Source organism: Chrysemys picta, chromosome 5, assembly GCF_011386835.1.
Source record: "Chrysemys picta bellii isolate R12L10 chromosome 5, ASM1138683v2, whole genome shotgun sequence".
In the NCBI taxonomy this organism is placed as follows: Eukaryota; Metazoa; Chordata; order Testudines; family Emydidae; genus Chrysemys; species Chrysemys picta.
In genome coordinates, this window is record NC_088795.1 from 112,825,411 (window position 1) to 112,842,098 (window position 16,688).

The 16,688-nt window shown below is 41.3% G+C and overlaps 1 protein-coding gene and 1 long non-coding RNA gene across 4 annotated transcripts in view; one reads left to right on the top strand and one right to left on the bottom strand.

Moving 5' to 3' along the window:
- LDB2 (LIM domain binding 2) overlaps positions 1-16,688 on the top strand; it is a 479,555-nt gene that overhangs the window by 120,262 nt on the left and 342,605 nt on the right. The window lies entirely within an intron of this gene.
- LOC101940115 (uncharacterized) overlaps positions 3,777-16,688 on the bottom strand; it is a 62,124-nt gene continuing 49,212 nt past the window's right edge. For both annotated transcript variants that reach the window (XR_255918.5, XR_006175686.2), the window contains 3 exons: positions 7,591-7,672; positions 6,364-6,497; positions 3,777-5,656 (listed from right to left, as the gene is read on the bottom strand). This is a non-coding gene — a long non-coding RNA (uncharacterized LOC101940115). The remainder of the gene's footprint in view (positions 5,657-6,363; positions 6,498-7,590; positions 7,673-16,688) is intronic.

Below are 16,688 nucleotides of genomic sequence, written 5' to 3' on the forward strand. Positions count from 1 at the left end.
TAAAAATGGATTTGATTTTAATGTGTAAACTCACTGATTCACTTCTAAATGCTCAGAAAACTGGCTCAGTAATGTAATTGAGGGGAGGATACAGTTTATTCGTCGCACGAGACAAAGAGGCTGAATCCTTGCTTTTAAGTGCAAAACTCAACTCGGTCTTATCTATGGAGCCATAAGTAATGCCTCTCTAGTATCCTGAATGGAACAATCCTGCTCTCTTAGGAAGAACAGGTAACTTGACCTACTTGGTCTCTTCCATTTCTAATTTCTGTGCTATTATAAATGTAAGCTCACGTGGCTAATGAAACTGCGCTCCTTCTCATAGATGTGAGGAGACGGGAAGAGGTGGAGTCATGCCATGACACTGGATTCTTTGTCTCTGGATTCAACATGATAATGGTGCTGCATAATCTACTATGCCAGGGCAAATGCAGTGGCAGAGAAGTCCGAGCCCATAGCTGCCTCTAGTTCAACCAGCTTTAAATGGTTGAGGTTGGTATGTGGGGTTCTGCAGGCTGCTGCCAGGACTCGTATTGAGAATGGTATGTGGTGATGCAGCCTGTCTGCCTCCAGTGAAGAGTTAATTAATGCACTAGGGCTGAGACATGTAAGCCTGGGCTACACGACATAGTTAGGTTAACATAAGCTGCCTTGTGTCAATCCAGCTGTGGAAGTGTCTTCACTTAAATTTGGCTCCCGCCGATGTAAGTGCCTCTCTACACTGATTTAGTAGAGTCATGGTCGATGTAATTAGGTTGATGCAGTATCAATGTAGACACTGTGTTATTGACATTGACTGTTACTGGCTTTCAGGAGCCATCCCACAGTGCCCCACACTGACAATACAATGGATACAAGTGCTCCTGGAGAGAATGCGCAGTGCTGACATAAGGAGCCAACTGTGTACACAAACAAGCGGTTTAATAACTGTGGTGGCTGTATGATGATGTAAGTTGTCGACATAATTTTGTAGTGAAGACATGGCTTTAGAAGAGTAAAGAATGTGATCATACACGACTTGTACCCTGAGAGAGCCATAGTGTGTGACAAGACGGCAAATTGATGATGATTCTTTGCTGAAAGTGTAATTGTGTGCGGCATGATAATGGCAGTATTGAGTTCCCAACGGGGTGAGGTGCCCAGAGACTAGGAGCATAAGTAATTACAGTATAGAGTGTGTGAGAGATTTGCTTCATTTTCTTTAGTCACAGGCCACACACCTGGCAAAACCCCTTGGGGTGGGTTGTTGGTTGGTTTTTGTATGGCAGTGCCACTAAATCTACCTTGAGTACTGCTTCTGTTATTGTATTATAGATACTTTTTGGCTATGGCCTTACTTCCTTTATTCACGTTTGTGGCACTAAAATTACTCATTGCAGGGGCTGCTAACTCAAAGGAAATAGATCTCTACTCCTATTTTTTTAAAGTAATCATACAAAATACAAGGTTATTACAAGCCAGGAACTTTTGATTGTTTTTAGAATTTTTTTTTAGTAATTTATTTATTTCCCAGTCGTTGTCTGAACTTCTTTCCATGCTAACGTCACCCTGCCTTTTTTAAACAATTGCACAACTGATCACATGATTTAGGTACAGACCAGTGAGCCAGCCTGCTCAATGTCATGTTTTGTATTCAGCTACTAAACTGTAGTAGAGAACACAATGTTATTTTTTTCCTGTGCTGAAATTCACAAAAGGTACATTGGGTTTTTGGAGGGGTGGTCATGACAATAAGATCACAAGGTTAGTCAACAAGGCACGAACGCAGAGTGATGGTCTCATCCTTTTTTGGAATCAGGAATCAAATCATCGCCCATATTTCCTATTTATTTTTTAACTTCCTTAATTTTGGGGGGTTCATCAGAACAGAATTATAACATTCTAAAAATTGTTATAATTATTATGGTATGCTAATTCAGTAATAGTTGCCAGATGGTTTGCAAATTATAATGAGGGATGTACTGACGCCTAGATTCCTTGTGGAAGTTGTAGATGTCTGCATCCTGCCATCAGAAAATAGATGTCAGGGAAGTGGGAATGCTGTCAAAGGAGGATGTGACTGGACCAAAAGTACTACATTTTTGTTGCTGTTTTATTTCTGGGATTTCTAGGCTTGTAGCAAGAAACTAAGGACTGCAAGAACTCCCACTTCAACAGTCTTAGTAAAAAGATACTGGTAGAACCTTGTGCCCTCTCTCCAAATTGAAGAATATTATTAATCTTTGTTTCTAGCAAACCATAAATGCATTTTTCAATATGATGTAACTTAAGCCATTGCCATCCAGGGTGTCCTTAAGGTGCAGGGCACAGGGGAAAGATAGTCACCATTGGGAAAGAGAAACACTTTTATTGAAAAACAGGAAAAGGCTGTTATGTATCAGAATTCTTAATGCTTCCTCTTTAGATTGATGGTATTTTGTGTTCTTTGCCATCTGATTTATTAGTAGTTAATCCATCACCTCTATTCTCTGTCCAAGTGGCAGCATATAAATATTGTAAGGCAAGTGAGATGAAACAGAGCCCTGGGATTTCTTTCATAGTGGATCTATGTAAGTGTGGAAGTAAAAGTGTCTGTTGATTCATAGTACCATGCCAGAAAGGGTCTAACCAAGAATAGGCAGCATCGTGTAACTTTTCTTATGTGATCAGGTGCTTTATCTCTATTTTCCACCAACCCCCCCCCCCGCCCCCGCGCGCACACATATACACTCCCACACCCCAACATTCCAAATTTATCGTACCAAAAGTCGCGGGGAAAAGGAACAATATTGATATTTATGTAAAACGGTCTTTTCCAAATATGTGTTGTATTTATACTTGTCAATGGCACCATCACTAACATCAGCAAATGAAAATTATTGGGAGACTTGTTCAGAGGATTAATAATGGGAGATAGTGTCTTTAGGCTGCTGCTTTGAGGCTGGCCAGCCCAGCTCACTAGTGACCTACAGACATTGTCAGCATCCCATCTTCAATCAGTTGCCGCTCTCAGTCTAGTTCACAGTAGATGCATCCACATTATATTATCTAACCGGTATCCTTTTTCAGACTTGGTAGATGGACCTCGGCATGGACACGCTTACAGGTGGTTGCTGCAAGTCAGAGTCGAGACATTTCAGTGAGGTACTTTGGGGTAATTTGCATTGCTGCCTTTCTGTGTCATCAGAAAGAGAAGTTAAACGTTTCATGCTGTCAACTTTTTGACCATTAAACGCATTGAAAGAATAAACAGGTTTGAGTCACACAAACCTTTGCTTTAATAGCCTACTTGTGAGTTTTGAGAAGTATGCGTAAGCAGAATGTTGCCACCAGGTGGAAAAATATTCATAATATTGATCGTATGTGTCATGCTGTCTGGAGTGGCTCACAGCCATGAGTGCCAACCTCAGGACAGACTGCCAAGAAGCAGGGCAGAGATCCCAAACTGGCTGTATGTTCTATAATTAGATTTCACCAACCCAGTAACAAGTGTGAACTCCTAAAGCACTATAACAGTCTAACCATGGAGTCACAGACAGTCCCCTTGGACATTCCAGTCTATATTGTCACCCAGGCAAGCTGGATTTAGTGATCGTTGCTATACACCAAAGATGACAAAATATTCAGGTTGCTCCCAATCCCAAGAGACCAGTCACATACTCCAGGTCAATTTGTACCTTCATTCTCATACCAAAGACAACACTTGTAGCCAATCCTGTAGTAAATTATCTAAGATTTCAGAGCAGTAGCCATGTTAGTCTGTATCAGCAAAAAGAACGAGGAGTATCTGAAGCACCTTAGAGACTAACAAATTTATTTGAGCATAAGATTTATTAACTAAGAAAAGAAATGAGAGTTATTATTAGGTTCAAGCAAGCAAGCATATATACACACATGAGTAAAAGTCTATGGTTCCAAAAGGTGACAGAGTTGTAGTAATTTGTCAGTGCTGAATGTCTTTTAGGGCTAACCAAGGCTGATCCTGGGGCTCTCTGGTTCTGTTTCATAGCTCCTGTGAGAGTCCAAACAACAAAAGATTGCCAGCTATTTTTATTTCCTTCTTCCACAGTTCAAGGTGATGGGATGAATCCTTTTGCATATAGCCTCTTCATGAGTATAAGGGGTAATTAACAAAGTCTTTGTATTGCAATGGCTCACAATGGCCCACTTAGTTTTGATCGGCCTTCTTGATGGGCAGGAGAATCCCTCCTGACTGGGTTCACAGTTTCAGAGCACACCTTTTTTTACAGTTAGGAAGCAAAAACTTAAATATTACCTTACAGCAGGTGATAAAAATATAATTTGAGATTAATGCAGGCAGCAATTTACAACCATTTCATAAAGTGTAAACACATTGTTATAAATCCAATACCCATCTTAACCATACTAACACATAAGTGAAAGAAACTGGTTTCCAGCAATGAATTTGTAAGTGCTCGGCTCAGGCCTATAGCCTGGTCTGCCAGCATCACAGTATATATCTGCAAAAAGAAGAACAGGAGTACTTGTGGCACCATAGAGACTAACAAATTTATCAGAGCATAAGCTTTCGTGGACTACAGCCCACTTCTTCGGATGCATATAGAATGGAACATATATTGAGGAGATATATATACACACATACAGAGAGCATAAACAGGTGGGAGTTGTCTTACCAACTCTGAGAGGCCAATTAATTAAGAGAAAAAAAACTTTTGAAGTGATAATCAAGCTAGTGGGCTTGATTCCCTCCTCAGTTTCAGGATTGGTGTGTTCATTAGATTCAGATCCTCAGATCTAAACTGGCTCTTATGGTTTTTGGTTCCAGATCTGATATAAAATGTAAAAATAGCTATTTTTTAAATCTAGTTCATTTTATGTTGTATGTAGGTGTTTCTTTGTCAATAGTTAGAATAGATACTGGTACCTCTAAAGATGGGCATGCTGAAAGCCCCAGTATAAAATGAGAGCAGACCATGAACTCTTTCCCACTTTGCTTAAAAAAAATTCATATCTAACTGTACCACAAACATGGATTTGACTGCTCATGTCAGGAACAATTGCCAAGTGATTTCCCTTTTTGATCTTATCAGCATCTCTATGTCTTATCTATCTGCATCTAAATTAAGATGTCAAAATGGGGGGAAATTGTTTTGCTGAACTTCTAAATCCATGTGAATCAAGGATGGGTTGAAAATGTAGTAACCAAAAAGTACCTTTCTAGGTTTATGTTCCATGATAGCAGCTGAAATACAGCCACCTCCAACCTCTTCATCCCCTTATTTTCTGAGCACTCATTTGAGCTTTTGCTCCCATTCCTGGTTCTCAAAATTGCCTTCTGTGTCTGATCTGCATTACAGAGACGCTCTATTTCCTGTTGCTGATGTGCCTCAGAATCTTGTATGTCAATAACAATGAGAGCTTCATTTCACAGTACAGATCTATAGAAATGTTTTGTTTCTTCTTTGAGTGCGGGTCTCTGTGTGTATTCCCCTGTGGGTAACCATGTGCTCCATGCACCTGAGACTGGAGAGTTCTTGCAAGTGGGATCCATTTGTCTGCATCTGTGCCCTTGCTCTCCTGTGCTGCACCGACAGTGTAAGTGGCAGGGTGAACTGACTGCTTCTCCAGTTCCTTCTTATTGCTGCATGGCCTGAGTCAGAATCCTCCAGTGTCCAGAGCTGATCCTTCTCTTCCCCTGTAAATATTCAAGTTATATTATTGTTCGTTAGTCTATAATAGTTACTCAGTTAGATAATGTTACAAATTCCACTCTGGAGAACCCTCTGGGTCTCTCAGTATGGTATTTAGGTATGTCCAGGATACTAGGCTTCAAAAACTGTGTCTCCTACAGTGGCTCTGCTCCTTTTTTCGTCAGTGATGACCCCAGTGCTGCCTCTATTGCCTCGGAGAAGCTCATATCTCTGCTAAGTACAGAATTTGCTGCTATTTTCCCAGAAGAATGTGGCAGGTGTGGTGCTGAGTGACAAGATGCAACCTCCAAAGGTGGTGATGACTTATACCACTCCAGATGATATCTCCGTCCTCTTGGTCCCACTATTTCCCTTGTTATCAGGATCGACCCTCACCAGGAAGATACAAATGCCTGCAGGAATCCAGGACTCTGGAAAAAGTCTAACCCTCATCCCATCCACTAGGCACTGCCAAAGGATCAGGATCTGACCTTTTGATCTCCAGGACAGTTGGATTTAACCAGCTCCCCCCTCAACCCAGGGAATTCAGCCCAGACAGGGGATTAAGAATCTCCTGGAACCAGCCTCAGCCACACAGACAAGGTCTTCCTCCTCGGGACTGGTGGGCCCTAGTGCTTTGGGGATCACCCTAACCCCCTTCAACCCCTCATACTGACCTTATTGGGGCATTTGGGACCATTATGCACATTACCTGGAATCTGTCTATTCCAACAAGGACTGTTACCAATTCTCTCCTCCAAGGGGCTAGTGTGAACCCCTTGAGCCCTGATGCGGATATTGACTCTGTTACCCAATGAGACGATTGCTTCATCTTCTCCATCTCCCCTGGACAATAATAGAAAATTTGAAGATCTGTTACTGAGAGTGGCAGAATAGCTCCAGATCTCCTTAGAGGAGGTCAAGGACCCTCAATGTAAGCTCCTGGATATCCTACAGACTCTGGTCTGGTTGCAGTCCCAGTAAATGAAGCCATATCAGAACTGGCAAGGGCTGTATGGCACATGCCAGCTACCTGTGTCTATAACCCAAGAGTGCAGAGAAGCAGTACTTTGTCCTGGCTAAGGGAGCAGATTTTTTGTTCACTTATCCTGCCTTGAACTCCTTGATAGTCCAGGTGGCCATGGAAAGTTCCAGACAACAACACCCAAGCACTAACCCCACAGATAAGGAGGCCAACTTTCTTGACCTTATGAAGAGGGAAAGGTGTATGCAGGGCTTAAATTCTCAGAGATTATTTCCAAGCACCCCCCCACCCCATGTCCTCCCTATTTCAGGCTCCGGGCTTCAGCTGTGGGGTGGAAGGTCTTGGGGCTTCATGGCGGTGTGGGGGTGCCGAGGCTCCATCCCCATGGGATGCCCTAGGGCTTGGGGCTTCTGCCCTGTGGGAGGCACTGGGGCTCAGGGCTTCTGCACCACAGGGTGCACTGGGGCTTGGGCTTTCAGCCCCATGGGAGGCACCGGGGCTCCCACAGGTTTGAAAATATTTACCGGAGCTCTGCTCCAGATGGCTCCAGCTGAATCTAAGCCCTGGTGAATGCATCTATCAGCCTGCAGTTAACATGTGTCACCTGCCAATGGACAGTTCCTCAATTTTTACCCACCTATTAACAGTCAGGTTCTTGAAAGGAATGCTCAGACTCTTTCTGCTGGTAAAGAAACCAACCTCTCACTGCGATCTTAATTTAGTATTTCTGGCGCTAACTAAGCCACCCTTTGACTCATTAGTTATGTGTTCCATGCTTCACTTGTCAATGAAGATCATCTTCCTCATTGCCCTCACCTCAGCCAGAAGGCTAGGTGAGCTTGAGGCCTTAATGGCTGATCCACCGTACACAATATTCCATAACAATAAGGTCTCATTACATCTATGTTCCCAGCACAGTTTCAGAAATTCACAGAAGCCAGTCAATTCACTTACCTATGTTGTTCTCAGAGTCCCCTGCCTCTAGTGAAAGCAAAGACTTCATTCCCTCGTCATGCAGTGAGCATTGGCATTTCATCTGCAGAGAACAAAACAGATAAGGAAGTCACCTAGACTATTTGTTGCCATAGCAGAACGAGTCCAAGGTCAAGCTGCTTTCTCGCTGACATTCTCCAAGTGGATCTCTGGCTGTATCCTACTCTGTGAGTTGGCACAGCTTCTTCCCCCACATGGAGTAAGGTCTCACTCTACAAGGGCACAAGCAGCCTCAATAGCATCACGTCAAGAGATGCCCCTGCTTGATATTTGCTACATGGAGCTCCATTGACCTATTCAGGAGACATTATGCCTTGGTTCAGGGTGCACTGCTGATACATCCTTTGGGACAGTGGTTCTACAAGAAGCTATATCACCTTTATCCTCACACTGACCATGTCTCTGAGTACTGCTTGTCAGTCACCCACAGTGGAATACACCTGGGAACTAGCACTCGAAGAAGAAAGAGAAGTTACTTACCTTGTTGCTGTAACTGGAGTTCTTTGAGATGTGTGGTTCCTCTCTATATTCCACTACCCACCCTCCTTCCCCTCTGCCTCAGATCATGACTGGATTTGCAGTAGAGAAGGAACTGGAGAGGTTGGTCTGCCTGGCCGCACCTCTTATTCTTGGTGTACAGGATGAGGAGGACAGAGACACAGGTGCAAACCAATGGACAATACCTGCAAGAATTCTCAGTCTTAGATGCATGGAGCATGTACATATCCACAGTGGAATACAGATAGGGACCACACATCTTGAAGAACTCCAGTTGCAAAGAAGTGAATAAACTTCCTTTTTTCAGTCTAGAAGCTTATTTAAAATGGAGCTAATTTCTTTTATGCATAGAAAAATAATCCCCACGTGTTTAGTGTTGTTTATTATTCGTATTATGGCAGTGCCTAGGAACCCTGATTGAGGCTCTGAGTGCCATTGTGCTGAGCACTGTACAGACAAGTAGCAAAAAAGACAATCCATGCCCCAGAATGCTGACAGTCTGCAGCAGGACATAAACAGGTAAATAGACTGAGAAATGGTGTGGGGCTGGTGAGAGGATGAGGTAACAAAGTGAACTGAGTAGAGCAGAATAGCAGAAGACATAGCTTTCCAATTCTCTAATCAGTACCAGAAAGTAGTGATTTGTAAGCACCGTGGCAGAAATAACAGTTAAGGGCTTTACAAATTTTGGTGGGGTGACTTTGTTCATGCATAGAGGGCATCATGGGAGAAAACATAGAAGTGTTTGAGGGGAGAAGTGAGCAGTAAAGTGATCAAAGCTGTCATCAGTGGCAGAGTGAAAGTACGGGTTGATGGCTTGATGATCTGGGAGATTAGGGGGAAATGTTGAAAGGCCTTAAATAAACAGAAGGGAGCAAACAAATATGGGAAAGGGGAAGGCCAAGATGCAGGACTGGATTGAGGGACATGGGTCTTCCCTGCAGGGCTACATTTTTGAATTGACAGCTTAAAGATGGCATTAGAAGTCACCTGGATAAAAAGGACCTAGGGATAATATGCAGACACACAAGAGCAGGAGTCCAAGGATAAGTCCTCAGGGGCACCCTCTGAAACGGGGTGGGAAAGGGGAGGGTCCACCAAACAAGACTCTGAAGAAGCAATCAAGGGGTAGGAGCAGAACCATGAGAGGATGGAGCCTTATAAATTAATGGAGGAAAGGGTTTCAAGAATTTAGGGAGTGGTTGATGGTGTGAGGAGCTACTGAGAAGTTAAGGATGACGAGGATGGAGCATAGCCTCTAAGAGCTGGCCAAGAGGGTATCTAAAGCTGTGACTTTTTTACACAGTGTGATAAAGATTTATAATGAAAAAAATGTACAATTTATGTCTTTTTCATATTTAATTCAGCTTTATTATTCAGGAGGAAAATATTTGTTCTTCATCTGTATTTGAAATAAGCCTTAGACTACTTGGGGAAACAGCAAAATAACTGCACTGCATAGACCTTGAATCTTCTTCTTCAGGTGGTCGGATGTTTAAATTATTTAAAATTGGAAAGGGTCCAGAGAAGAGCAACAAGAATGATTAAAGGTCTTGAGAACATGACCTATGAAGGAAGGCTGAAAGAATTGGGTTTGTTTAGTTTGGAAAAGAGAAGACTGAGAGGGGACATGATAGCAGTTTTCAGGTATTTAAAAGGGTGTCATAAGGAGGAGGGAGAAAACTTGTTCACCTTAGCCTCTAAGGATAGAACCAGAAGCAATGGGTTTAAACTGCAGCAAGGGAGGTCTAGGTTGGACATTAGGAAAAAGTTCCTAACTGTCAGGGTGGTTAAACACTGGAATAAATTGCCTAGGGAGGTTGTGGAATCTCCATCTCTGGAGATATTTAAGAGTAGGTTAGATAAATGTCTATCAGGGATGGTCTAGACAGTATTTGGTCCTGCCATGTGGGCAGGGGACTGGACTCGATGACCTCTCGAGGTCCCTTCCAGTCCTAGAATCTATGAATCTATGAATCTATTTAAAATCTTCTTTGGAGCCAGCTTGGAGAGGTTGTGGCAAAGACTTAAAATGCAGTTATCAGCCACTTCTTTAAATATGTTAGAAATATAATAGAAATATTCATACTAAGAGTGTAGCTCTTTAGTATCCTGCAAGTGAGAAAAATGCAGAATGTCTTGAGGTTTATCATTGTTGTATTTGACAACAACATTGGCTTTTACAGAGAGAATGTATAGATAGCACTCTTGCTAGTCTGTTGTCCCTTGACACCAAATAGATATTGTGAGTCTGTAAAGTTTTCTTTTAATTTCCCTCACACTCTGACAAGGGTCTAGGATAACAAGCTGAGGCTGAAATGTGTTCTTTGTGTTGAATCTCACTATGGAAAATCAGCTAAGATGGAATTGCCCTCCCTTGGCTGCATAATATTGTTCTTGGTTTGCATGTAACATTAACTTTTTACAGTTTTGAGAGCCTCATCTGATTCTGAGAAAAAGTCCCCTCTATGAAAATGTACAAATCTCTGCTTTCTGTATATCTTTGTTAAAAATTGTTTTGAAAATACAGGAAAGATTTTCAAAACTTACTAGACTAGATTCTCTGGCGCTGTATCTAGCCATCTCTTACACCTTCCAGCTCACGCGTAGCTGATCAGGTAGCAGGTCAGCTGTCCAATATTTTAGAGAAATACTTTAAATCTAATTAAAGTTATGAAAGCTTTTTTTAAAACTACCACACTCCTTAATTCTGATGATTTATTTATTACATTGGAGCCATCTTAGCTTTCATCAGGGCTAAGGTTAGAGCTAACTTTACTCTTTTTTGTATCCGGGTGCGTCTGCACTACAGCGTTTCTGTGGATGATCGGCACTTGCATGTGACTGGCCACACTGCAAAGCCAGAGTCAAGAGTGGCCAATCAACTGCATCCTCACTGGCCCTGTACACATGCTCATGTGAGGGGCTAGGGCTTCTGGAGTCATAACCCATGGCTTTTAGAACTGCAGTAAGCTGAGCCACTCTGATTCTTTCCCACTGAATTGCAGGAGAACTCATCTGTCCTTCTGGAGACACCAGGGGAATTGTGGGAAGGCCCTGGAGAACTATGCGCACTTGAGTGGTTTAGCCTGCATTCGTACTGTGAAGTGGGTAGATATAAGCAGCACCTAGGCTTTAGCCTACCCCCCTGGATGGGCCAGCTAGCTTGGGTGCAAAGCACTGCCGCACTCAGGTCAGAAGGGTTTGTGTAGGGGAAGGAGAAGGGTTAGGGGCAACACTCCAGTAAGAGCCTGAGTTAATTCTGCAAGGAAGAGAAGCCCTCAGAGATGGCCTTATTTTGCATGTATTGTCTCATCATGGATACCCTCTGATGCATATACTCCAATAATACTCATTTAACAAGTGTAAAACTATAAAATTGTTATATAATTGTCTAAGAAAGGGATGTTTATGTCCAATGTATTGATTTATAACTACTTCTGGAGCAAATGTAAATTAAACTACTGCGCGTAGTAAATTTTCAGTCACTTATAATGAAGAATTGCAGTAAATATGATATTTGAAACCTATAGTGAATGTTACCCGACTGTCAGAATACCCAAGATGTGATTTTTCTTTTACTCTGTTGAAAATTATGATTAATTTATTAAGGGCCAATAGTGTCTCACTGCTGTGTCAGACATGGAATAAGATACAGTCCTTGTCCTAAGGAGTTTACGAGACAGACGACCTAAAATGCACTGGAAAATTCAGAGGTTCTGACTCGCAGTGGTATCATTATTTTCTCCTTCTCTATCCTCCCTTTCATCTCCTTTTGAGTAATGTGAATGGATGATAACAACTTTTATCAAGACAAGTTAGTGCTTCAAAAGGATTTGAAAGAGTAGAGGCTGGGTGTGTGAAATGCTGGAGCAAAAAGGGAGATCTAGGCAAAACAGTAGGTATTCTAAAATTGTGCTTTACTTTGTTACTATACCAGTTATACAAAATGGGGGCAGCAACACTGAAGGAAGCCTGATTGCTTAGTGGTTGGAGAAGGGAGTTTGCTGTGAAGACTTCGAGTTTTATTCTTGACAAGCTGGGTGACCTTATGGAAGTCACTTCATTTATTTGTGCTTCAGTTTACCTATCTATAAAATGTGGAAAATAATTTTCCATCATTCTAAAGGGCTCTGAAGGCATGCAAAATGTACAGAATGTGCAAAGTGGTTTAGTCCTTATCTTATTACCAGTCTCTTGGGATACCCAGTCACCTAGTTAGACTATTGGTGCTTCCTCAATATTAATATTTAGGAATTACTGTCAGGAAAATTATTGAAAGTTGTATAGCATGACATGATTTGCTGTAAATCTTAATACAAATATTAATAATAAATATTATCTTTGATTAATCTCAATAGCTTGTTGATCTGTGAGTTTAGTTAATTCTGATACTCCCTGATGATGTGGTTCTATTAATTGGGATAACCCGAGGATGTGGAAGTCCCCAGCAGGAGTAAAGCTCCCTTGGAAGAGCTGCCTCCTACACCTTCCTCCCAATATCCGTTGGTGCTGCGTGTGAGCTGGAAGATATAGGAGATGGCTAGATACAGCGCCAGAGAATCTAGTCTAATAAGTTTTTTAGTATTTGTCAGTAGAGCTGGGTGAAATTTTTTGGCCGAGACTTTTCTTCAGCAAAATAGGCAGATTTAGTGACAATGAAATGCTTTGTGAGCTTGTGTTGATTTTCACCGAAGCGTTCATTTGGGGGGGGAGGGGATTTCAAAAAAAGCAAAAACATTTAAAATGAAACATTCTGGGTTTTGGGTTTGAAACTACTTTTTGCTTCAACATTTCCTTTAATTTTATTTTTAAAACATTCAAAGAAGTTTATAAATGGTCAAAAATGAAATGTTTCAATTTTGACCAAACAAAATATTTCCTTTGACCTGAAACAAAATTTTATTTGACCTTTCAACTTGCCAAAATTTTTGAAAACTTTAATTTTTGGTCCAACCTGAAATAAAATTTTTAAATGTGTTGAAATTGCCAATGAACTGAAAAAATCTGTGATTTGTCCAGTCCTATTTGTCACTCACATTTTTCAGAGATGGACCATTATGATGGGTATTTCTTGTTTTGCAATGGAAGAATTATCAGAAAAGTTAAAAGGAATAGCTAGTCTGAAATAACTCATGTAGATAAGCCTGAAGAGCAACTGAAACCTTATGGCTAAGTGTAGATGAAAACAAACTTGAAATTGTCTGTGCCAGCTGTAATTTTGGTAGGACACTTTTTCCCCCCTAATGGTACAACTAGGGTGAAGGGTTGGTTCTTTTATTTCTTATGCCCACATCCAGCCTGTGGGGCCAGTTAAAGGTGTGACCGGCCGTACATGTGAACGCAGAGGCTGCCTGGGAGACACTTAAATTGGTATCTTTTTAAAAATGAAAATTTTCACCAAAAAAATCAACATTACTGAAAATTTCCATTTCTGATCAAAATGTGACACAGAAAACTTTGCAGAAATATTTATTCTAAAAATGTGAAAAGTTTAACAAAAGTGAGAAAATACACCTATTTTGAACCCTGCAAAACAGAAACAACTTTAAAAGTATTTATTTTTTCTGAAATCATTTCCCCATTATTCAACCACCTGCACTGTTATCCTCTACCAATTTAGAAATTTGGTAAACTCTGTTCTAGTATTTTTCTGGAGACAGAAGTTAAATTTATGCATCAGTAAATTAGCAGAATAACTCTTCTTTCTTATTTTGAATATTGGTACATCTTTTGCTTTCCTTCTGTATTCTTGAACCTCAAAACATTTTATTCTGTTTTCATGAAGTTGTCATTGGTTAATTCCATAGGATGTATAGCAGAAGTCTGTGCAGAGCTGAATCAGCTGATGGGGTGAAGTGAGAAAAACTGCACAGCATTGACAATAGGAATGCCTTTTCTGTAAGCAAATGGAGAACTTCAGTCCCCATTCATTTTAGCATTAAAGGAACCCTTTTTACTTTGCTATTAATGTATATGAATTTTCTATACAAGTATTAAGTAACCTGATCGTGAAATTCCCTCAAACAGAAATAAGAGATTGATTTAAGATTTATAAAATTAAAATTGGATAAAAATTGGGGGAGGAGGAGGTCTGGGGGAGAATTACCATGTTTATTTTCCTCTGCACATGAGTACAAGGTTAGAGCTTGCCTACACTGGGAGTTATTTCTGAATAGCTCTTCCTGATGGATTGATTCTACTGGATTAAGCTAATTCAGAATAAAGCACTCATAAAAACATAAGAATGACCATACTAGGTCAGACCAATTGTGCATCGAGCCCAGTATCCTGTCTTCTGACAGTGGCCAATGCCAGATGCTTCAAGGGGAATTCACAGAGCAGGGCAATTATCAAGTGATCCATCGCCTGTCATCCAGTCCCAGCATCTGGCAGTCAGAGGTTTAGAGACACCCAGAGCATGGGTCTGCATCCCTGACCATCTTGGCTACAGGGCCGGCTCCAGGCACCAGCTTCTCAAGCAGGTGCTTGGGGCAGCAGGTCCAGGTATTCAGCGGCAATTTGGCGGATGGTCCCTCACTCCGCCTAGGAGTGAAGGACCTCCCGCCGAATTGCCGCCGCAGATCGTGATCGCGGCTTTTTTGGTTTTGTTTTGTTTTTTGTTTTAGGCTGCTTGGGGCGGCCAAAACCCTGGAGCCAGCCCTGATTGGCTAATAGCCATTGATGGACCTATCCTTCATGAATTTATCTAATTCTTTTTTAAACCCAGTGATAGTTTTGGCCTTCACAACACCCCCTTGCAGCAAGTTCCACAGGTTGACTGCGTGCTGAGTGAAGAAGTACTTCCCTTTGTTTGTTTTAAATCTGCCCCTTACCCTTAAACCCACACCATACCCTTAATCATTTTAGTTGCCCTTCTCTGTACCTTTTTCAATTCTAATATATCTTCTTTAAGATGGGGTGACCAGAACTGCACATAGTATTCCAGGTGTGGGCATACCATGGATTTATGTAGTGGCATTATGATATTTTCTGTCTTATTATCTATCCCTTTCCTAATGGTTCCTAACATTGTTAGCTTTGTTAGCTGCTGCTGCATACTGAGTGGATGTTTTCAGAGAAATATCCACAATGACTCAATAATCTCTTTCTTGAGTGTTAACAGCTAATTTAGACCCATCATTTTGTATGGATCGTTGGGATTATATTATTCCAATATGCATTACTGTGCATTTATCAACATTGATTTTCACCCAGTCACCCAATTTTATGAGATCCCTTTGCAACTTTTCACAATCTGCTTTGGACTTAACTATCTTGAGTAACTGATAACTTTGCCATCTCACTGTTTACCCCTTTTTCCACATCATTTATGAACAGCACTGGTCCCAGTACAGACCCCTGGGGGACACCACTATATACCTCTCTCCATTATGAAAATTGGCCATTTATTCCTACCTTTTGTGACGGGTTGGATCACAGAAACCCCCTTGGGAGCTGCCACCTGATGTGCAAAGACTACCTCTGCTCCTGTTTTCCCTGCCAGCTCAGGCCTCCAGAACCCTGTCTTGCTGAGCCAGACTCTCCCATCTGCTCCAACACGGACCCCAAAGCTGCAAGTTTACCTGAAAACAGCTCCCAGAAGTGTGCTTGTCTTTAGCACTCAGATGCCCAACTCCCAATGGGGTCTAAACCCAAATAAATCTGTTTTACCCTGCATGGCAAACTCATAAATTGTTCGCCCTCTATAACACTGATAGAGAGATATGCACAGCTGTTTGCTCCCCCAGGTATTAATACATACTCTGAGTAAATTACTAAATAAAAAGTGATTTTATTAAATACAGACAGTAGGATTTAAGTGGTTCCAAGTAGTAACAGACAGAACAAAATAAGTCACCAAGGAAAATAAAATAAAATGCGCAAATCTATGTCTAATCAAACTAAATACAGATAATCTCACCCTCAGAGATGCTTCAGTAAGTTTTTCTCAGACTGGACACCTTCCAGGCCTGGGCACAATTCTTTCCCCTGGTACAGCTCTTGTTGCAGGTCAGGTGATAGCTAGGGGATTCTTCATGATGGCTCCTCTCTCTCCTTTGTTCTCTTCCACCCCTTTATATATCTTTTGCATAAGGCAGGAACCCTTTGTCCCTCTGGGTTTCCACCCCCCCTCACTGGAAAAGCACCAGGTTAAAGATGGATTCCAGTTCAGGTGACATGATCACATGTCACTGCAAGACTTCATTGCTCACTTGCCAGCACACACACATATAGGAAGACTCACAGGTAAACACAGCCATCTGCAGACAATGGTTCTGGTTAATGGGAGTCATCAAGATTCCAAACCATCATTAATGGCCCACACTTTACATAATTACAATAAGCCCTCAGAGTTATATTTTATATTTCTAGTTTTAGATACAAGAGTGGTACATTTATACAAATCGGATGATCACACTCAGTAGATTATAAGCTTTGTAATGATATCTTACAAGAGACCTTTTGCATGAAACATATTCCAGTTACATTATATTCACTTATTATCATGTTTTTCTAAAACTATCCCAGTTACATTATATTCACTTATCATGTTTTTA